The sequence below is a fragment of the Bos grunniens genome, chromosome 23 (genome assembly GCF_055505025.1).
Source record: "Bos grunniens cultivar Pamir isolate PY7600 chromosome 23, Bosgru_T2T1.0, whole genome shotgun sequence".
Taxonomy (NCBI): domain Eukaryota; kingdom Metazoa; phylum Chordata; class Mammalia; order Artiodactyla; family Bovidae; genus Bos; species Bos grunniens.
Genome location: NC_141187.1, coordinates 11,611,324 through 11,631,993, shown reverse-complemented (window position 1 = coordinate 11,631,993; position 20,670 = coordinate 11,611,324). Strand labels below are relative to the sequence as shown.

General features: G+C 43.8%; 1 long non-coding RNA gene and 1 pseudogene across 4 annotated transcripts in view; one reads left to right on the top strand and one right to left on the bottom strand.

Annotated features, from left to right (window-relative positions):
• The window catches only part of LOC147346679 (uncharacterized), a 60,592-nt gene that overhangs the window by 14,728 nt on the left and 25,194 nt on the right, over nt 1-20,670 (bottom strand). For 2 of the 3 annotated variants that reach the window (XR_015153107.1, XR_015153108.1), the window contains exons 1-2: nt 3,810-3,920; nt 1,583-1,716 (exon numbers count right to left, since the gene is read on the bottom strand). This is a non-coding gene — a long non-coding RNA (uncharacterized LOC147346679). Of the gene's footprint in view, nt 1-1,582; nt 1,717-3,809; nt 3,921-17,035; nt 17,115-20,670 lie in introns of those variants that run through there. The other variant, XR_015153106.1, reaches the window with a different exon arrangement.
• On the top strand, nt 17,528-19,390 carry LOC147346680 (heterogeneous nuclear ribonucleoprotein A1-like; annotated as a pseudogene). The gene has a single exon (XR_015153102.1). The product of XR_015153102.1 is annotated as a heterogeneous nuclear ribonucleoprotein A1-like (transcript).

Sequence of the window (20,670 nt, the reverse complement as noted above, 5' to 3'; positions counted from 1 at the left end):
TATAGTTATCACCAATTATGAGGAGGAACAGAAATAAGCTATCCCATGAAATCTCTCTGAAACTGGAGTCACTTTGTTTTCCTAGTTTAACAAGTCAGTTAGTTGCTACTCATTACTAACTAGCCCTGTTTTACCATCACACCAGGCAGTCAACTGAGATCTACCCATGTTTATATTTATACTGGTTCTACTTCAAAGAGCCTCCTGGATCAATCAAACATGTGAGCAGTGTCACCTCAATGTGGAAATACTGGAAAGGCAGAATAAATTCAGTTTAATGGAATTTATATAAATTATTTCTTACAGGGTAAAGGTCTTCATGGTAAAGGCCAATAGTTGTCACCTGCTGCTGCTAAGTTGCTTCAGTCGTGTCCGACTCTGTGCGACCCCATAGACGGCAGCCCACCAGGCTCCCCCATCCCTGGGATTCTCTAGGCAAGAACACTGGAGTGGGTTGCCATTTCCTTCTCCAATGCATGAAAGTGAAAAGTGAAAGTGAAGTTGCTCAGTCGTGTCCGACTCTATCGACCCCATGGACTGCAGCCTACCAGGCTCCTCCGTCCATGGGATTTTCCAGGCAAGAGTACTGGAGTGGGGTGCCATTGCCTTCTCCGTAGATGTCACCTAGTTAAAATAAATATATAACACCAATCTGATCTCATCTGATCTCAAAATTGTGCTTGCTATATACACACATACCAACACACACACACTGGCGTGGACACATACATGTGCACATGGTCAGACAGACCCTCGCTAAAGTTATCAATAGCTCAAGTTACCAAGGGCTTCCCTTGTGGCTCAGCTGGTAAAGAATCTGCCTGCAGTGCAGGAGACCTGGGCTCGATCCCTGGGTTGGGAAGAGCCCCTGGAGAAGGGAAAGGCTGCCCACTCCAGTATTCTGGCCTGGAGAACTCCTGGACTATACAGTCTATGGGGTCCCAAAGAATTGGACATGACTGAGTGACTTTCACTTTCACTTTGAAGCCAGTGAACCCCACAATTATGAGCTAACAGTGTGGAAGGAGCTGCATCTGGGTTCAAATCCTGCCTCTGGCTGTGTGACAGGGCACTTCACCTCCCTTCACGGCTTTCCTCTGCTACTGAACAGCGCCCACGACAGAAGGGTTAATGTGAGGATCAGATGGAACAGTGCCCGCTAAACTGGTGCTTCTCACACTCCAGAGTACACACGAGTCACCAGACTTCCTGGGGATCATGTTACAAGGCTGGTGCCGATTCAGGTTCTCAAGTGGGGCTTGACATTCTAAGTTCCTGGGTTATGCTGCTGGTCCACGGAACCAGACTTTGCATTGCAAGGCACAAACTGAAACTTCACAAAAGGGAAACCAAAACCACGATCCAGTGGTCCTGCCAGTCAAGGAGGAGAAGCAAACTGAGCAAGGATTGTTTTTGGTGCTCAGTGTGAGTTTGGCATGAACTCAGTTCCTCTCGATGCAGAGATGATAACACGTAGGCTTCATTCTGCCCCCTCCTTAGCCTTAGCATGACTCAATTTCCCTTCTTCCACCCAGGGTCATCCAGGGGCCATGGGAACGCACAGAGATGGGGAGTCTCATACCTGGCAGAGTCCTGGCAAATCTCCCCCGCAGCCACCAAGGCCTTCAGGTACTCGCTGGGCTGCTAGTGGTGGATGTAGTGTGGAGAACAACTGTTCCTGGGGTCTCCGTTCAACGCAGGAGACTCTATAGCTACCTGGAAGGAAAGACAGGCAAATGAGTGGACTTAAACTGAATGCATCTTACAGGAATTACAATCAGCTCTGAGAGACACACACAGCCTGATGGGAGGAAAAGCAGCACTTGACACACCTGCCGATAATAAACGGAGTTAGAGAAGAAATTCATTATACCTTTAAAAACTAGTTACTAGACCACACATTGTAAAGCAATTTTCCTCCAATTAAAAAAAAAAAAGTTACTAGGGAATTCTCTGACAGTCCAGTGGTTAGGACTCAGTGCTTTGACTGCTGTAAGTTACTAGGGAATTCTCTGACAGTCCAGTGGTTAGGACTCAGTGCTTTGACTGCCATGGGCCTGGGTTCAATCCCTAGTCAGGGAACTAAGATCCTGCAAGCCATGCTGCTGCTGCTAAGCCGCTTCAGTCGTGTCCGACTCTGTGCGACCCCATAGACCGCAGCCCAACAGGCTTCCCGTCCCTGGGATTCTCCAGGCAAGAACACTGGAGTGGGTTGCCATTTCCTTCTCCAGTGCATGAAAGTGAAAAGTGAAAGTGAAGTCGCTCAGTGGTGTCCGACTATTAGCGACCCCATGGACTGCAGCCTACCAGGCTCCTCTGCCCATGGGATTTTCCAGGCAAGAGTACTGGAGTGGGGTGCCATCGCCTTCTCCGGCAAGCCGTGAGGCCTGGCCAAAAAACCAAAAACGAACACAACCAGTTACTAATTTAGTTACTCATCTGCTTGAGGTCACCTCTGTCATCTGCAATCTCCCTCTCCCCCCACGCCCACTCATCTCTGTGTCCAAAATGGAACTTGAGGTTGATGTTCAGGTCAGAAAGCCCAGCTGCTGGTGATCAACAGCATCATCAGGCAGCAGAGCTAAGGGCAGAATATTGTAATTCACTAAGTCTTCTGTGCTCTCCAGGCAGGATGATTCCATCGCTGAGGCCTAGATAAAAACCCCCTTAAAACTCAATTCTGTGTTAAAGATGTGGTCTGTATAACAAAGCCATTGTTACTCTCACGAGTGGCCACTTGCAGAGAGAGATGGTGAAGTGGTTATAAAATTTCTGCCAGAAGTAGCTCTGAGAAAGGCTCCATTTATGTAAAAACTCATGCCCATGCTGGAGAAGACACCTGAATGCTACGGCATTGTCTGTGACAAGTGTAGAAGAGAAACCTCTGGCCACCAAGTTGTCATTATCCTTTAATTTCTTAAATTTTTTTATGACCCCCAATATTATCATCATCTAAATAAAAGTTGACTCACTGGACACTTCTTAACAACAACAAAATGCCCAAGCCTTGGGGAGTGTTGCTAAAACAGAAAGGCATGTCTCTTCTGATTTTTAACATCATCACCATTTCAATAAAAGTTATCCCAGCAAACACAGCTCCAAAGAAAAGCTTACATTTGGGGGTGGCAAGTGGGGAGAGAAGGGTGAGGTCTGGAGGTGCAGTGGGGAGGGGGGCCTTCTGGTCCGAGGGGTCAGGGACAATGTGGGGTGCAGGGCAGGCTGCAGAGGCCCATCCCTGGCAAAGGGGTCCCTGAAGCTCGTGCTGGGGTCAGCCTGGCTCACTCAGGGAAGCAGATCAGGACTGGGACTGAGACCCTGAGAAGGTGAGGACAGAGGCCTTAGGGAGAGGGTGGTCTCTTTCTCACTGGTTCTGGGTCTGACAAATGAGGAACGCAGGGGGAAACTCCCAAGAGCAAAATCTGCACATAACCTATTTCATGCGGTAAGTGATGCTCTGAGAATACAGACTTTCCTGAGAGGTGCAGTCCCAGGTCCTGTGCTGGGGGCTCCCCTGCACCCCATCACAGGATCCTGTCTGGCCTCTGACAGCCAGATCCAGGCTTGGGGTGACCTGCTGATTAAACCTGTGCTCTTTCCTCAGGAATGAGTGAAACCAGAAGGAGAAATGGTGAGAAGCGCAGCCGGCCCAAGATGGGGGCTCGTTCTCTGTGGTTCACCACCCAGAGCAGAGCCCGGGGCCGGAGCTGGGGCCTGTTTCAGGTTTTTAGGAGGGGATGAGCAGGATGAGGCTTGCCTCAGGTGGGGCTGCACCGACCCACTGCGCTCTCAGATGTTTCACTTTTGCTCACCTTAAATGAACTCTCTGTGGTAAGGCAAGGCACGAAGCTCATCATAGCTCCTCCCACCTACAGCAGAGGCCTTTGACTGATAATAAATGATACAGTAAGATAACAGATATGCACTTTGGTAGACAAAATCTGTCAGAATCTGATACCCATGGAGCAAAAATATAGAGGGATTTTTTTTTGTTTGTTTTTTATGAGGGGGATGGGGTTTTATGGGTGGTTTCGTGGAGGCTCATGCAGAACTGAATTGGGGAATTTTACTTCTAGGCAGAGATAATTCAGGGTCACTCCCAAACACAAAGATGGGCAGAATGAACAAATAAGCCTCCTCCTCACCTCCCCAACACCCCATCTCCATGCCGCCGCCCCCACTCCCACTTCCCCCAAGTAGCTTCCCAGTTTGTCATCCCAGGAATCTGGAATAAAGTTTGGGAAAGAGGTGGTCCCTTCAAATCCAGGCATGTGCTCAGAACTCCTGAGTCCTGTTAATAAGTCCTCCCTGTAACAGTGACCTCTCTGATACATGCCAGTGCCTGGCCCAGTGCTAACCTTTCCGAGCTCTCACTGTGGTTCTGAAATGGTTGGAAACTCGCTTCACTGTTTAGGATTCCAGGGACACTCAGGCTGCAGGCTTCTCTCCCTGGAAGGGCCTGCAGTTTAAACCCTTGTCCACCAGGTGGCGCAAAGCCTCTTGTGTTGGTGTTTGGGTCACTAATCTGCAGAGTGTCTGTTCTGAGACAGAAGGCCTGCCTTCTCCTACCAAGATGTATGTAACTCTCCAACTCAGGCATGCTCTGTAAGGAGACATCCAGCCCCTGCTTGAACACTTCCAGTGATGAGGCGCTCACTACCTCTCGGGGCAGAGTTAGTAGCAGGAGGGAGGGTGGAACTGCAGGCACCAAAAAGCTACTTGTTCAAGGATTTCACTTCTCCTTTCCCAACCAGCCCGGCAATGGTTTTTGCAATTCCTAGCTTCCCAGGCTCTTTCTTGGGAATAACTTAACTCCTTTTCTTATCACCTTATCTCTGAGTAGGTCACCAACTTGCTGAGCAGAGGCCCAGATGAGTCCTCTCTGGGGCACAAGCCTCCCTACCTTCTACCCACACCCTCAGCCACTGATTAGGAATCGAAAGGACTGAGCTCCCTCAGTTCCCTGGTGACTTTAGTGAAGTCAAGCATCTGAGCCTAAGTTTCCATATCTGTAGAATAAGTAACAGCATTGTCTGCTCTACTGGCCGCATTTTGTTGAGACCTTCAAATGAAATCATTTATTTACTTAACAACTGTTTACTAAGCACCCATGATATACTACCCCTTCATGGATCATAGCCTTTTACCAGTGAAGGGGCTTCATAACTCAGTGAAGCTCTGAGCGATGCAGTGCAGGTCCACCCAAGACAGATGGGTCACAGTGAAGAGTTCTGACAAAACGTGGTCCACTGGAGAAGGGAGTGGCAAACCACTCCAGTATTCTTGCCGCTGGAACCCCATGAACAGCATGAAAAGGCAAAAAGATATGACACGCCCAGGGGAGATGAGCCCCCCCAAGGTCGGAAAGTGTCCAGTATACTGCTGGGGAAGAGCGGAGGGCAATTACTAACAGCTCCAGAAAGAATGAAGCAGTCGGGACAAAGCAGGAACGACACCCAGTTGTGGATGTGTCTGGTGGTGAAAGCAAAATCCGATGCTGTAAAGAACAATATTGCGTAGGACCCTGGAATGTTAGGTCCATGAATCAAGGTAAATTGGACATGATCAAGCAGGAGATGGCAAGATTGAATATCGACATCATAGGAATCAGTGAACTAAGTGAAGTGAAGTCGCTCAGTCGTGTCCAACTCTTTGCAACCCCGTGGACTGTAGCCCACCAGGCTCCTCCATCCATGGGATTCTCCAGGCAAGAATACTGGAGTGGGTTGCCATTTCCTTCTCCAGAGGATCTTCCCAATCCAGGGATCGAACCCAGGTCTCCCGCATTGCGGGCAGATGCTTTAACCTCTGAGCCACCATGGATAAGAGTGGGCGAACTTGATTCAGCCAACCATTATATCTACCACTGTGGGCAAGAATCCCTTAGAAGACATGGAGTAGCCCTCAGAGTCAACAAGAGTCTGAAATGCAGTACTTGGGCGCAAGCTCAAAAATGATGGAATGATCCTGGTTCATTTCCAAGGCCAAACCATTCAACATCACAGTAACCCAAGTCTATGCCCCAATCACTGATGCTGAAGAAGCTGAAGCTGATTGGTTCTATGAAGACCCACAACATCTTCTAGAACTAACACCAAAAAAAAAAAAAGATGTCCCTTTCATCGTAGGGGATTAGAATGCAAAAGTAGGAAGTCATGGGATACCTAAAATAACAGGCAAATTTGGCCTTGGAGTACAAAAGGAAGCAGGGCAAAGGCTAATAATTTTGTCAAGAGAACATGCTGGTCACAGAAAACACCCTTTTCCAACAACCCAAGAGACAACTCTACAAGTGAACGTCACCAGATGGTCAACACCAAAATCAGATTGATTATATTCTTTGCAGCCAAAGATGGAAACACTCTATACAGTCAGCAAAAACAAGACCTGGAACTGATTGTGGCTTACATCATGAGCTCTTTATGGCAAAATTCAGGCTTAAATTGAAGAAAGTAGGGAAAACCCCTAGGCCATTCAGGTATGACCTAAATCAAACCCCTTATGATTATACAATGGAATTGATAAATAGATTCAAGGGACTAGATCTGATAGACAGAGGGCCTGAAGAACTATGGACGGAAGTTCAAAACATTGTACAGGAGGCAGTGACCAAAATCATCCGAAAGAAAAAGAAATGCAAGGAAGCAAAGTGGTTGTCTGAGGAGAATAGCTGAGAAAAGAAGAAGAATGAAAGGCAAAGGAGAAAGGGAAAGATATACCCAACTGAATACAGAATTCCTGAGAATAGTGAGGAGAGACAAGAAGGCCCTCTTAACTGAGCAATGCAAAGAAATAGAGGAAAACAACAGAATACAAACACCAAAGATTTCTTCAAGAAAATTGGAGATATCAAGGGACTATTTCAAGCAAGGATGGGCATGAGAAAGGACAGAAATGGTGTGGACCTAACAGAGGCAGAAGAGATTAAGAAGAGGTGGCGAGAATACACAGAAGAAGTATACAAAAAAGTTAATGACCTGGATAACCATGATGATGTGGTCACTCACCTAGAGGTGGACATCCTGGAATGTGAAGTCAAGTGGGCTTTTGGAAGAATTTCTATGAACAAAGCTAGTGGAGGTGACAGAATTCCAGCTAAGCTATTTAAAATCCTAAAAGATTTGCTAAAATTTCTTGTAAGATTTGTAAAGTAAATTTTCTAAATTTGTTGTAAAATCCTAAAAGATTTGTAAAGATTTGTTGATGTTAAAATTCTGCACTCAATATGTCAGCAAATTTGGAAAACTCAGCAGTGGCCACAGGACTGAAAGAGGTCAGTTTTCATTCCAATCTCAAAGAAGGGCAATGTCAAAGAATGTTTAAACTACCGTACAATTGTGCTCATTTCACATGCTAGCAAGTTTATAGTCAAAATCCTTCAAGCTGGGCTTCAGCAGTACTTGAACCAAGAAATTCCAGATGTACAAGCTGGGTTTCAAAGAGGCAGAGGAACCAGATATCAAATTGCCAACATTCACTGGATCATGGAGAAAGCAAGGGAGTTCCAGAAAAACATGTACTTCTGCTTCATTAACTATGCTTAAGGCTTTGTCTGTGTGGATCACAACAAGCTGTGGAAAATTCTTAAAGAGACAGAAGTACCACACACCTTACCTGTCTCCTGAGAAACTGGTATGTGTGTCAAGAAGCAAGAGTTAAAACTGGACATGGAACAACTGACTGGTTCAAAACTGGGAAAGGAGTATTATGAGGCTGTATACTGTCACCCTGATTATTTAATTTATATGCAGAGTACATCACGTGAAATGCCAGACTAGATAAATCACAAGCTGGAATCAAATTGCCAGGAGAAATATTAACAACCTCAGATATGAAGACGATACCACTCTAATGGCATAAAGTGAAGAGGAGCTAAAGAATCTCTTGATAAGGGTGAAAGAGGAGAGTGAAAAAGCTGGCTTACAACTCAACATTTAAAAAACTAAGATCATGGCATCTGGTCCCATCACTTCATAGTAAATAGGAAGGGAAAAAGTGGAAGCAGTAACAAATTTTATTTTCTTGGGCTTCAAAATCATGGCAGATGGTCACTTACACTTGCTCCTTGGAAGGAAAGCTATGAGAAACCTAGACAGCTATTAAAAAGCAGAGACATCACTTTGCTGACAAAAGTGCATATAGTCAAAGCTCTGGCTTTTCCAGTAGCCGTGTACGATGGACCAGAAAGAATTGGATCATAAAGAAGGCTGAGCGCTGAAAAACTGATGCTTTCTAATTGTGGGGTTGGAGAAGGCTCTTGAGAGTCCCTTGGCTGCAAGGAGATCAAACTGGTCAATCCTAAAGGAAATCAACCATGAATCTTCATTGGAAGGACTGTTGCTGAAGCTCCAATACTTTGACACCTTGATGCGTAGAGCTGACTTATTAGAAAAAACCTTGATGCTGGGAAAGATTAAAGGCAAAAGAAGAAGGGAGCGGCAGAGGATGAGATGGTTGGATGGCATCACCGACTCAACGGACATGAATTGGAGCAAACTCCAGGAGGTAGTAGAGGACAGAGGAGCCTGGTGTGCTGCAGTCCACAGGGACGCAGAGAGTCGGACACAACTTAGCACTGAACAACAATAACGACACACTAGGCATTAGTTTAGAGACCAAGGAGTACAGTGGCAGCCAAGACAGACAGGCAAGTGGTAAACACAGCATATGATGTCAGATGGTGATAAGCGACATGAAGGCAAACAGAGTCAAGTGAGAGTCAGTTTATAAAACTGAGCTGCTAGAGGTATGAAACGCTTGTGAAAGTAGAAGCAAGTCATCACCCCCTGCATCAACTTTCCCCCATAGACTACCTGTCCCCTTCTATCTGACCTGCGGTTCCCACCCATGAAAGTCATGTCTGAGGTAGACAGTGTTGTTAGTCTCTGTTATGTGCAACCAAATGCGATCCTAATGGATATGAATTATGCAGACAGGAAACCAGGAGATGATCAACACGGCACAGAGCTATCCTTTTCTATCTCCCTCCTCTGCCCATGGCGGAGCCGTAAGATAAGACCAAGTTCAATTCAGTCGCTCCATTGTGTCCAACTCTTTGTGACCCCATGAATCAGAGCATGCCAGGCCTCCTTGTCCATCACCAACCCCCGGAGTTCACTCAGACTCACGTTCATCGAGTCAGTGATGCCATCCAGCCATCTCATCCTCTGTCGTCCCCTTCTCCTCCTGCCCCCAATCCCTCCCAGCATCAGAGTCTTTTCCAATGAGTCAACTCTTCGCATCAGGTGGCCAAAGTAGTGGAGTTTCAGCTTTAGCATCATTCCTTCCAAAGAAATCCCAGGGCTGATCTCCTTTAGAATGGACTGGTTGGATCTCCTTGCAGTCCAAGGGACTCTCAAGAGTCTTCTCCAACACCACAGTTCAAAAGCATCAATTCTTTGGCGCTCAGCTTTCTTCACAGTCCAACTCTCACATCCATATATGACCACAGGAAAAACCATAGCCTGGACTAGACGGACCTTTGTTGGCAAAGTAATGTCTCTGCTTTTCAATATGCTATCTAGGTTGGTTATAACTTTTCTTCCAAGGAGTAAGTGTCTTCTAATTTCATGGCTGCAGTCAGCATCTGCAGTGATTTTGGAGCCCAGAAAAATAAAGTCTGACACTGTTTCCACTGTTTCCCAATCTATTTCCCATGAAGTGATGGGACCAGATGCCATGATCTTCGTTTTCTGAATGTTGAGCTTTAAGCCAACTTTTTCACTCTCCTCTTTCACCTTCATCAAGAGGCTTTTTAGTTCCTCTTCACTTTCTGCCATAAGGGTGGTGTCATCTGCATATCTGAAGTTATTGATATTTCTCCCTGCAATCTTGATTCCAGCTTGTGCTTCTTCCAGCCCAGCATTTCTCATGATGTACTCTGCATAGAAGTTAAATTAGCAGGGTGACAATATACAGCCTTGATGTACTCCTTTTCCTATTTGGAACCAGTCTGTTGTTCCATGTCCAGTTCTAACTGTTGCTTCCTGACCTGCATACATATTTCTCAAGAGGCAGGTCAGGTGGTCTGGTATTCCCATCTCTTTCAGAATTTTCCAGAGTTTATTGTGATCCACACAGTCAAAGGCTTTGGCATAGTCAATAAAGCAGAAATAGATGTTTTTCTGGAACTCTCTTGCTTTTTTGATGATCCAGCAGATGTGGGCAATTTGGTCTCTGGTTCCTCTGCCTTTTCTAAAACCAGCTTGAACATCAGGAACTTCACGGTTCATGTATTGCTGAAGCCTGGCTTGGAGAATTTTGAGCATTACTTTACTAGCATGTGAGATGAGTGCAATTGTGCAGCAGTTTGAGCATTCTTTGGCATTGCCTTTCTTTGGGATTGGAATGAAAATGGACCTTTTCCAGTCCTGTGGCCACTGCTGAGTTTTCCAAATTTGCTGGTATATTGAGTACAGCACTTTCACAGCATCATCTTTCAGGATTTGGAATAGCTCAACTGGAATTCCATCACCTTCACTAGCTTTGTTCTTAGTGATGCTTTCTAAGGCCCACTTGACTTCACATTCCAGGATGTCTGGCTCTCGGTCAGTGATCACACCATCGTGATTATCTGGGTCGTGAAGATCTTTTTTGTACAGTTTTTCTGTACAAAATACACAGTTCTTCTGTGTATTCTTGCCACCTCTTCTTAATATCTTCTTCTGTTAGGTCCATACCATTTCTGCCCTTTATCGAGCCCATCTTTGCTTGAAATGTTCCCTTGGTATCTCTAATTTTCTTGAAGAGATCTCTAGTCTTTCCCATTCTGTTGTTTTCCTCTATTTCTTTGCATTGATTGCTGAGGAAGGCTTTCTTGTCTCTTCTTGCTATTCTTTGGAACTCTGCATTCAGATGCTTATAACTTTCCTTTTCTCCTTTGCTTTTTGCTTCTCTTCTTTTCACAACTATTTGTAAGGCCTCCCCAGACAGCCATTTTGCTTTTTTGCATTTCTTTTCCATGAGGATGATCTTGATTCCTGTCTCCTGTACAATGTCACGAACCTCATTCCATAGTTCATCAGGCACTCTATCTATCAGATCTAGTCCCTTAAATCTATTTCTCACTTCCACTGTATAATCATAAGGGATTTGATTTAGGTCATACCTGAATGGTCTAGTGGTTTTCCCTACTTTCTTCAATTTAAGTCTGAATTTGGCAATAAGGAGTTCATGATGTGAGCCACAGTCAGCTCCTGGTCTTGTTTTTGTTGACTGTATAGAGCTTCTCCATCTTTGGCTGATTTCGGTGTTGATCTTCTGGTGATGTCCATGTGTAGAGTCTTCTCTTGTGTTGTTGGAAGAGGGTGTTTGCTATGACCAGTGCATTTTCTTGGCAAAACTCAATTAGTCTTTGCCCTGCTTCATTCCGTATTCCAAGGCCAAATTTGCCTGTTACTTCAGGTGTTTCTTGACTTCCTACTTTTGCATTCCAGTCTCTATAATGAAAAGTACATCTTTTTTGGGTGTTAGTTCTAAAAGGTCTTGTAGGTCTTCATAGAACCGTTCAACTTCAGCTTCTTCAGCGTTACTGGTTGGGGCATAGACTTGGATTACTGTGATATTGAATGGTTTGCCTTGGAAACGAATAGAGATCATTCTGTCGTTTTTGAGATTGCATCCAAGTACTGCATTTCAAACTCTTGTTGACCACGATGGCTACTCTATTTCTTCTGAGGGATTCCTGTCCACAGTAGTAGATATAATGGTTAAATTCACCCATTCCAGTCCATTTTAGTTCGCTGATTCCTAGAATGTCAACGTTCACTCTTGCCATCTTTTGTTTGACCACTTCCAATTTGCCTTGATTCATGTGGTCCACTGGAGAAGGGAATGGCAAACCACTTCAGTATTCTTGCCTTGGGAACCCCATGAACAGTATGAAAAGGCAAAATGATAGGATACTGAAAGAGGAATTCCCCAGGTCAGTAGGTGCCCAATATGCTGCTGGAGATCAGTGGAGAAATAACTCCAGAAAGAATGAAGGGATGGAGCCAAAGCAAAAAGAATACCCAGTTGTGGATGTGACTGGTGATAGAGCAAGGTCCAATGCTGTAAAGAGCAATATTGCATAGGAACCTGGAGTGTCAGGTCCATGAATCAAGATAAGACCAAAGAGATCATCAAATCTACTGAACAGACCTCAACACTCCAGGTTAGGCCCAGCTAAGCATGCCAGCTCAAGGAAGTCCTGTGTATTATCCACAGTGATCTGGTTGGAAAGCCCCAGAGTTCTAAACATAGCCCTTGAAATCCCAGCAATTCTGATCAGGAAGGGATTTCCCCTCTGTCAGATGATCATTCACTTCAGCCAGTGACAGGCTCAGGTTCTGAACCCATGGCATGGGATGAAGGTGTACAAATCAGATTCCTGGGAAGCGAGCAGGCACAGGGAGGGAATCTCCAAGAGATTCTGAAGCACCCGACAAGGCACTTTTCTTCCCACCAGCCCTCAGGAGCATCAGAGTCTGGCCCAGTTTAGGGATGGGGAAACTGAAATCCAAGATGTGGGGGGAGCTTGAAGGTCTGGGATCTGGATTTCCTCCAGAACCGCCCCCCCCTCCAAGCTTTGGAATACACCGTGTCAACTCGATCTCTCCACAGACTCTAAGGTGTTTTGCAATATTTCAAAAGTTATGTTTCCCTGGCTGAACAGTGAATAATTCACCAACTCAGGTCTCGATCAGTATCAGAAAGAGAAAAGGGACTTTGACAAAGCAGATCTGAACTAACAGTGCAAGGCCCTCAAAGAAATCACAGAAACAGAAGCTTGGTGGTTCAACCACATCTGATTTTGAGCAAAATAAAGTGCTTTTCTGATAATACAAATTATTTCATTGGACTCCATAGTGAGGAAGACATGTCCAGATGAAAACCCAGCTCCCCTTCAAGGGAAGCCAGTCCTGACGATTCTGCTCCCACTGTTTTAGCTACTGTATCAGTTACACCTGTAGAACATGAACTGAAATCTCAGTGGCTTAGCATGGTAAACATTTGGTTCTGTTTTTGACTACCTTTAGTTTTATTGAGATGTAACGGACATACAACACTATATAAGTCGAAGGTATACAGGACAATGGTCTGACTGAAATGATTATCACAATTAAGTTTAGTGAACATCTGTCATCTCATACAGATACAAAATTAAAGAAACAGAAAAAAACCTTTTGCCCTTGTGATGAGACTCAGCATTTACTCTCAACAGTTTTACATATAACACACAGCAGTGTTCATTATAGTTACCGTGTTGTACATTAACATCCCTAGTACTTATTTATCTTTTAACTGCAAGTTAGCACGTTTTTACTACCTTCTTCCGATTCTTCCCCCACCCCACTGTGCCTCTGGTAACCAAAAATCTGATCTCTTTGTCTGCGGCTTTGTTTGTCTGTTTCTGAAGCACAGTTGACCTACAACTCTCTGTTAGCACAACATAGCGATTTGGTATTTCTGTACCTTTCGAAATGAGCATCAAGATAAGCCTATTTACCTTCTGTCGCCATACAAAGATATTGTGTAACGACTGACTATATTCCATGACTCATTTATTTTGTAACTGGAAGTCTGTACCTCTTAAATCTCCCTCACCTATTTCTCTCTTCCTCCTATCTCCCTCCCCCCCGGCAACCACCTGCTTGTTCTCGGTTATCTATGACTCTTAGTTTCTGCTTAGTTATGTTTGCATTTGTTTTGTTGTTTAGGTTCCATGTAAAAGTGAAATCATACAGTGTTTGTCTTTTTCTGCTTGATTTGACTCACTTTAGCATAACAGCCTCTAGGTCCGTCCATACTGTCACAAATGGCAAGGCTTCATTCTTCTTTATGGCTGAGTGTGGGGGTATCACATCTTCTTCATGCATTCATCTATTGATGGGCGCTGTGGTTGCATCCTTATCATGGTTATTGTAAATAATGAATATCTTTTGCCATCCCCTTTCAGTCTGTGTGTCTTTTAGATCTGAAGTGAGTCTATTACAGGCAACATATTTATGAGTCTTTTTTTGTTTCCATTCACCCACTCTATGTCTTTTGATTGGAACATGTAGTCCATTTACATAAAGTAACTATTGCTAGGAACATATTTATTGTCATTTTAAAAACTGTATTGGGTTGTTTTTGTAGTTCTTTTTTGTTCCTCTCTTCTTTTGTTCTCTTCCCTTGTGATCTGATGACTATCTTTAGTGTTATGTTTGGATTCCTTTCTCTTTTTGTGTTTGTATCTATTACAGATTTTTGGTTTTTATAAATCTATAATATATTCATTTATAATAAATTGTTTTTATAAATCTATTTTTGGTTCTATAAATCTATTACAGATTTTACCATGAGGTTTATATAACTATATACATAATTTTATGTATACACAGACACGTTATTCAGTCACTAAATCATGTCTGACTCTTTGTGACTCCATGGACTGCAGCACACCAGGCTCCTCTGTTCTACACTATCTCTTGTAGTTTGCTTAAATTCATGTCCACTGAGTCAGTGACGCTATCTAACTATCTCATCCTCTGCTACCTCTGGGAGTATTAGACCACCTTACCTGTCTCCTGAGAAACCTGTATGTGTGTCAAGAAGCAGCAGTTAGAGCTGGACATGGAACAACTGACTGGTTCAAAATTGGGAAAGGAGTATGACAAGGCTGTATACTGTCACCCTGCTTATTTAACTTATATGCAGAGTACATCATGCGAAATGGGCTGGGTGAATCACAAGCTGGAATCAAGATTGTTGGGAGAAATATCAACAACCTCAGATATGAAGATGATATACCACTCTAATGACAGAAAGTGAAGAGGAACTAAAGAACCTCTTGATGAGCGTGAAAGAGGAGAATGAAAAAGCTGACTTGAAATTCAACGTTCAAAAAACTAAGATCATGGCATCTGTCCAACAGCAGACAGAAGTGGGAAAAATGGAAGCAGTGACAGATTTTATTTTCTTGGGCTCCAAAATCACTGTGGACAGTGACTGCAGCCATGAAACTGAAAGACACTTGCTCCTTGGAAGAAAAGCTATGACAAACCTAGAGAACATATTAAAAAGCAGAGATATCACTTTGCTGACAAAGGTCCATATAGTCAACAGCTATGGTTTTTCCAGTAGTCATGTACAGATGTGAGAGTTGGACCATCAAGAAGGTTGACCACCAAAGAACTGATGCTTTCAAATTGTGGTGCTGGAGAAGACTCTTGAGAGTCCCTTGGCCTGCAAGGAGATCAAACCAGTCAATCCTAAAGGAAATCAACTCTGAGTATTTATTGGAAGGACTGATGCTGAAGTTCCAATACTTTGGCAGTATTGGAGGAGCTGACTAATTGGAAAAGACTTTGGTGCCAGGAAAAATTGAAGGCCAAAGGAGAAGGGGGCAGCAGAAGATCATATACACACATGCACACAACCCTGAATGATCCATAGCCTGCCATATACCTTCTAACTTCCTCTTATAGATTGAATTCCCCCAAATTCCTGTTTTGAAGCCCTAACCTTCAGTACTTCAGAATATGACTATGTTTGGAGAGAGTGTCTTTAAAGAGGCAATTAGGTTAAAGGCCCTAATTACAGTGGGCCCTAATTCAATCTGACTGGTGTCTTATAAACAGTGGAGATTAGGACAGTCAGAGAGACACCAGGGATACGTACACACACGGAGTAAAAACCATGGTAGGGAACAGTGAGAAGCCAGCCGTCAGGAATCAAGGAGGGAAGCCTCAGAACAAACCAGCCCTGCCCACACCTGCATCTTGGACTTCCAGCCTCCAGAACTGTGATAAAGTAAATATCTGTTTAAGCTACCCAGTCTGTGATACTCTGTTACGGCAGCCCTAGCAGACTAGTACCTGTTCTGTCCTTTAAGACTTCTCTGTGTTATGGTTCAGTACCTTGATAAATTAACCTGTGATAACGTTTCAATGGAGGTGATGTATGCACTCAGCTGCTCAGTCATGTCCAACTCTTTGTGATCTCCTGGACTGCAGCCCACAAGGCTCCTCTGTCCATAGAATTTTCCAGGCAAGAATACTGGAGTGGGCTGCCATTTCCTACTCCAGGGGACTTTCCCAACCCAGGCAATGAACTCGTGTCTTCTCTGTCTCCCGCACTGGCAGGCAGATTCTTTACCACTGCAGCACCTGGGAAGCCCCATGGAGGTGGTGGAGCCCCTCAAATTTCCCTCAATAATGTATCTAAACTTAAACATGAATCTTTAATGCATAACCCCTAAAAGAGACCGGCAGTGAGGTAATGTAGGTATTAGTTCAGCACACCTCTTGCCATCTTCCTGCTAATAATTGATTTTGCCTCTGGGAGCAGCTCCTCTTCTATTCCTTCATAGTCTCTTGATCCTGGCAATGGGGAGAGCTCTGTAACCTAGGCAGGTTCACTGAGAGAAGTTCCCTGACCACAGTGACTGTTCCAGAGATTGCACATGACCCAGGACAGGCCAATCAGAGACCTTCCCTAGGATTTTTCTAATTGCAGTGGCAAGGAAGTTATCCCCAAGCTGGTGGTGGCCATATCCTCTGCCATGAGGGGATGCCAGGGAAGTAGGAAAGGTGATGTGGGTGCCAGCACAGACTGGTCTCTCACATCCAATTGGCAGGATTTCTGAGCTGTCCTAATCCCTGTGGATCTCCCTTCAATTCTTTTACAAACTTAATAGCTTTCTAATAAGTCTCTCATTTAAAATGGTTTGAGCTGGTTCTGTCTTAGGTAAAGAAGAAGCATATGACTATATTTTGAGGTATAGTCAAATGATTACTTGGAACCTTTCAAGTTCACACCCAAGCCTGCTACTGTCCTCTTTCCTAGGAGGTGAGTTCCCCATCACTAGAGGTTTTCAAGCAGAGAAGGGATGTTCTTTGTCTAGGATGAATCAGAGGGAATTATTGCACTGGAGTTCAAAAGATTTAACTGGGTGGCAAGAATATTCCCAGTAAAATCATTGATCCTGCAGTGTACAGAGTCCTCCTCTTTTCTCTTGGAAAAAAAAAAACACAAAGTTGGAGGATCCACATTTCCTGATTTCAAAACTTACCACAAAGCTACAGTCATCAAAACAGTGTGGTCCCAGCATATGGATAGACATGTAGACCAATCAAATAGAATTGAGGGTCCTGGAAAAAAAAAAAAAAAGAATAAAGGGTCCTGAAAGAAACCCACACATTTTCAATAAGGGTGTCAAGAGTATTCAACAGGGAAAGAATCATCTCTTCAACAAATGATACTGAGAGAACTGGATATCCACATGTAAAAGAATGAAGTTGTACCTTTTCCTCACATCATATATAAAAGTTAACTGAAAATGTATCAAAGACATAAATTTAAGAGCTAAAACCATAAAAGTCTTAGAAGAAAATTGGGAGCAAATTTTCATAACCATGGATTAAGCAATAGTTTCTTAAATATGACACTAAAAGCATAAGCAACAGAAAAAATTAGATAAATTAAACTTCATCAAAATTTAAAACTTTTGTGCTTCGAACAATACTATCAAGAAACTAAAAAGAGGCAGATACGTTCGTGGGGTTACTCCTTTCTGCCCGTGGACGCCGCCGAGAAAGCATCGTTGAAGTCTTCCCCGCCTCCACTGCCGTCATGTCTAAATCAGAGTCTCCCAAAGAGCCCGAACAGCTGCGGAAGCTCTTCATCGGAGGATTGAGCTTTGAAACAACCGATGAGAGTCTGAGGAGCCATTTTGAGCAATGGGGAACGCTCACAGACTGTGTGGTAATGAGGGATCCAAACACCAAGCGCTCCAGAGGCTTCGGGTTTGTCACATACGCCACGGTGGAGGAGGTGGATGCGGCCATGAATGCAAGGCCACACAAGGTGGACGGAAGAGTTGCGGAACCAAAGAGGGCCGTCTCAAGAGAAGATTCTCAAAGACCTGGTGCCCACTTAACTGTGAAAAAGATTTTTGTTGGTGGCATTAAAGAAGACACTGAAGAACATCACCTGAGAGATTATTTTGAACAGTATGGGAAAATTAAAGTAATTGAAATCATGACTGACCGAGGCAGTGGCAAAAAGAGAGGCTTTGCTTTTGTAACCTTTGATGACCATGACTCCGTAGACAAGATTGTCATTCAGAAATACCACACTGTGAATGGCCACAACTGTGAAGTGAGAAAAGCCCTGTCTAAGCAAGAGATGGCTAGTGCTTCATCCAGCCAGAGAGGTCGAAGTGGTTCTGGAAACTTTGGTGGCGGTGGTGGAGGGTTTTTGGTGGGAATGACAACTTTGGTCGTGGAGGAAACTTCAGTGGTCGAGGTGGCTTTGGTGTCAGCCATGGTGGTGGCGGATATGGTGGCAGTGGGGATGGATATAATGGATTTGGTAATGACGGAAGCAATTTTGGAGGTGGAAGAAGCTACAATGATTTTGGCAATTACAACAGTCAATCTTCAAATTTTGGACCCATGAAAGGAGGAAACTTTGGAGGCAGAAGTTCTGGCCCCTGTGGTGGTGGAGGCCAATACTTTGCCAAACCACGAAACCAAGGTGGCTATGGTGGCTCCAGCAGCATCAGTAGTTATGGCAGTGGGAGAAGGTTTTAATTACTGCCAGGAAACAAAGCTTAGCAGGAGAGGAGAGCCAGAGAAGTGACAGGGAAGCTACAGGTTACAACAGATTTGTGAACTCAGCCAAGCACAGTGGTGGCAGGGCCTAGCTGCTACAAAGAAGACATGTTTTAGACAATACTCACGTGTATGGGCAAAAAACTCAAGGACTGTACTTGTGACTAATTGTATAACAGGTTATTTTAGTTTCTGTTCTGTGGAAAGTGTAAAGCATTCCAACAAAGGGTTTTAATGTAGATTTTTTTTTTGTACCCATGCTGTTGATTGCTAAATGTAATAGTCTGATCATGACGCTGAATAAATGTCTTTTTATTTTTTTAATGTGCTGTGTAAAGTTAGTCTTCCTGAAGCCATTTTGGTAAACTACCCCAACAGTGTGAAGTTAGAATTCCTTCAGGGTGATGCCAGGTTCCATTTGAAATTTATTTACAACCTGCTTGGTGGAGAAGCTGTTGTCTTCAGAACCTTGGTGTAGTTGAACTGACAGTTACTGTGTTGTGACCTGGAGTTCACCATTAAAAGGGTCACCATGCAAAGTCATGGAGTTTTTTAATTTTTTTGGTTATTAATGATTATTGGTACATCCTATGCAATATATCTAAATTGAATTATGGTACCAGATAAAGTTATAGATGGGAATGAAGCTTGTGTATCATCCATTATCATGTGTAATCAATAAAAGATTTAATACCCTCTTGAAAAAAAAAAAAGAAACTAAAAAGATAACACAAAAATTGAAGAAAATATCTCCAAACTGTATACCTGACAAGGGACTTATATCCAGGATACAGGAAGGATTCTTACAACCCCCCCCCCCCCCAAAAAAAGACAAATAACCCAATTAAAAATTGGGCAAAAGACTTGAATAGATGCTTCTCCAAAGAAGATATACAAATATCAATAGCACATGAAAAGATTCTCAAAATCACTAATCATTAGGGGAATGTGATCAAACCACAATGAGATACTACTTCATATGTACTAAGATGGCTGTAATAAAAAAGATGAACAGTAACAAGTGTCAGAGAGGATCAGAGAAACTGAAATCCTCATATATTGCTGATATGTAGCTGCTATGAAAAACAGTTTGGCATTTTCTTAAGCTAAAGCAGATTTATGATATGCTCCAGCAATATTATTCCTGAGCACATAACCAAGAGAACTGAAAATTTATGAATATGTATATTTATACACAAATATTCACATGAGAAATGCTGGGCTGGAAGAAGCACAAGCTGGAATCAAGATTGCAGGGAGAAATATCAATAACCTCAGATATGCAGATGACACCACCCTTATGGCAGAAAGTGAAGAGGAACTAAAAAGCCTCTTGATGAAAGTGAAAGAGGAGAGTGAAAAAGTTGGGTTAAACCTCAACATTCAGAAGACGAAGATCATGGGATCTGGTCCCATCACTTCATGGGAAATAGATTGGGAAACAGTGGAAACAGTGTCAGACTTTATTTTTTGGGGCTCCAAAATCACTGCAGATGCTGACTGCAGCCATGAAATTAGAAGACACTTACTCCTTGGAAGGAAAGTTATGACCAACCTAGACAGCATATTCAAAAGCAGAGACATTACTTTGCCAACAAAGGTCCATCTAGTCAAGGCTATGGTTTTTCCAGTGGTCATGTATGGATGTGAGAGTTGGATTGTGAAGAAAGCTGAGCGCCGAAGAATTGATGGTTTTGAACTGTGGTGTTGGAGAAGACTCTTGAGAGTCCCTTGGACTGCAAGGAGATCCAACCAGTCCATTCTGAAGGAGATCAGGCCTGGGATTTCTTTGGAGGGAATGACGCTAAAGCTGAAACTCCAGTACTTCGGCCACCTCATGCGAAGAGTTGACTCATTGGAAAAGACTCTGATGCTGGGAGGGATTGGGGGCAGGAGGAGAAGGGGACGACAGAGGATGAGATGGCTGGATGGCATCACTGACTGGATGGCCCTGAGTCTGAGTGAACTCCGGGAGTTGGTGATGGACAGGGAAGCCTGGCGTGCTGCAATTCATGGGGTCGCAAAGAGTCGGACATGACTGAGCGACTGAACTGAACTGAACTGAATTGATTCACAGCAGCATTATTTGTAA